The sequence below is a fragment of the Centroberyx gerrardi genome, chromosome 8 (assembly GCF_048128805.1).
Source record: "Centroberyx gerrardi isolate f3 chromosome 8, fCenGer3.hap1.cur.20231027, whole genome shotgun sequence".
In the NCBI taxonomy this organism is placed as follows: Eukaryota; Metazoa; Chordata; class Actinopteri; order Beryciformes; family Berycidae; genus Centroberyx; species Centroberyx gerrardi.
This window is the reverse complement of record NC_136004.1, coordinates 28,723,156-28,725,910: the sequence shown is the minus strand read 5'-3', so window position 1 is coordinate 28,725,910 and position 2,755 is coordinate 28,723,156.

The window sequence follows — 2,755 nt, the reverse complement described above, 5'->3', positions numbered from 1 at the left end:
GTCAAGCTATTGGAGTACCTGTTCATATGAAGTTCTGACATGCAGTAGATTTATGGCAGAGGGGGCAGCAGCGTTGTTCCTTTATCTCTCATTGGCCTTCTTCTGACCAGCCCCCCCCCAGCCCCTCCCCCCCCCGACCCTCCACTAGTCTAGAGATCTCTAGACTGAACCAGTATTCAGCTCAGAAGTACCTGGAGAGACATCAGATTCCTGCACTGATCGCGAACCGACGTGCAATATTCAACCAGTTGCTCAGACTGTCCTGTGTTCCCCAGACTACTGATCAGACGTTTTGTTTTCTGCTCTTTATCTTCTTCCTCTTGTCCTTCTCTCAGCGGATGTGATCGAGCCTCAACTAGGGCCTATTTAGATTCAATAATAGGCACATATTTATATCAGTTTATATCGGTAACCCTCTGTGCCCATACACCTCCCAAGGAAGTGGGATAAGCACAATCAGGTAATGGCAGTTGCATTGTAGACATCCTCGGCCCGATTCTTTATCCTTCTTTCCACAGTTCAAGCCCCTCCCCCTTTTTCATTCCATACCAAAAATAAATCCAAACGGAGCTGAACTGGAATTTTGATCAAGCGTCGACAAACAAACGGACTTCCAGTGGGGCTTTGTTTTTTGTGCGTTGATGGTTTATTTTTTTACGTAAAAAAAAACAACAAAAAACAACAAAAAAATGAAACGTGAAAAATCATGAGACTTTTGAAGACCAAATACAGGCAGGCCATTGATAATGGTGAAGGGCTACATAGTGACGTAGACTCTGTTTGGGATACTTTGCTGGCATACTTTGTTCTCTTTAGTATGCAGGTGCATTGTATACAACCTTGGCATGCAGTTTCCAGTTCCTAAAAAAAACCCTGGGGCAATTCTGTAAAGTGAGACCAATGTTGGAAGCATGACATCAGTGGCTTTATCCGGTTATTTTCTCCGAGGTCAGGAGTGTCCACACCGCCATTTTCCCATAGTTAACCATCGGTGCCCTTCATAAATACAGCATTGAGTAGTTGTACTGTTTTTTATTCCTTGTAATCTTGAACTCTATGAATTCAATTCCTCGGTCTTCGCTCATATCCCCATATACTGTTTTCATGTAAAAGTTTATGAATCTCAGAATATTTATTCTTTTACAGTCTATTTGATGGTTTTAATGGAATACTGTACGCTGAATCTTACAGGCACACACACTGTGCCTACTAGTATGTGACCTTATCCATAATATTCATCTGTAATAATATAGAGGGAAAACAAGTTATTTTATTAGAGTCACCTATACTGTAGCTAGCTAGGTCGTTTAGCTAAACCCTCTGGTTCTCTCGGAGATATTTTAAACATGAGGACGACCACCGATAAGCTGTTTTTCATCTGTGATGCTGATAGTTGATGGATCTTTGGTGCAGTTGGTATGGTGAAGTTGACTGTCATCAGGGGACCATTTGGTATTATTCATACACATTGGAACATAACAGGATTCACATCAGCAAAACCCCATAATGGCGTACAGAAGGACGACAGATTTAGGCAACCATCTAAACCATAACGGCTTAATCCTTTGTGCTGCTGTATACTCTACAAGATAAATATATGGTTGGTGTGTGTCACTGGTGATGCACATTTTCAGTCAAACTTACGCTGACACACTTGTGAACTGACAGTTGAGTGACATATTACAGATAGATTCTGTATCCAGGAGTGTATGTGTTGTTCTCCGTTCTAGATTAAGGCAAAACGCACAGAAAATGAATGAGATTTGTTATCAGACGCTACATACTCTTTAGCAGATTAAATGTTACTATTTGAATAGAGCTGTACAATATAATTTAGCAGAGATATAAACTGGAAGCTGTCATTCTGTATAGACCTACTATAAAATTGCAAGACATTTCTGCGTTACTCCTGGACGGAGAAGGCAAACCAAGCCATGAAATCATGCACCGTAAGGTATTTGAGATGCTAGAAATCTGTGGATGATAATTTATTATTGTTTGAGCCATGTAATATTTCATGTCTTTTATGCTTTACGCTGACCGGCGTGCACACAAGATCAATTATTCTGTTTAGCTTTACACCACAAGCCATGGAGCCAGGCAAGAATGCAATCTTTTTTTTGTTTCTCTTTGTTATCCAGTAGTTCATGTCTTATATAACCATTTGAACTGTTATTGTCAAAGTAATGGGACAGCTGACAAAATACATAAGCCCTTATTGCAGTGTACACATTTTTTTTTAATTGTACTTGGGAAAAACTGAAGCCACAGCATGCACACACGCACACACAGTCAAAGATTCTGATACCTCACAGGTTTTGGTTGGTCAGACACAAACCAATGAATGACGTTAGACGTTTCGGGAGACATTATTTATTGATGCTGTTTCAGACTCGTAATGCATAGTGGTGTCTTTATAAGTATTGTACCTTATGTAATTTATGGGAAACCTCATCAGCCTTCTCTTGTGTGTTGTGGGAATCTTTTTCTTTTTTTTTTTATAAACATCCTTTTTCAAGAAAACAATGTCTCAAGTTTCATTATTCCATGATATTTTCTTAATGGATGTAGTTAACTTAACAGTATATTTTAACTTTATCACCAGCAAAGACCAGCTAGGTTGAAGAATTAATTTTAAAAATGATCCAGGGTAAAAAACAGGTAAGCTTATTCTATATAAACCCCAGAAGTGCTTGACATGGTTTTTTTTTTATGCCATATCTTTTTGCATTTAGCTGTGCATGTGATTTAAAAG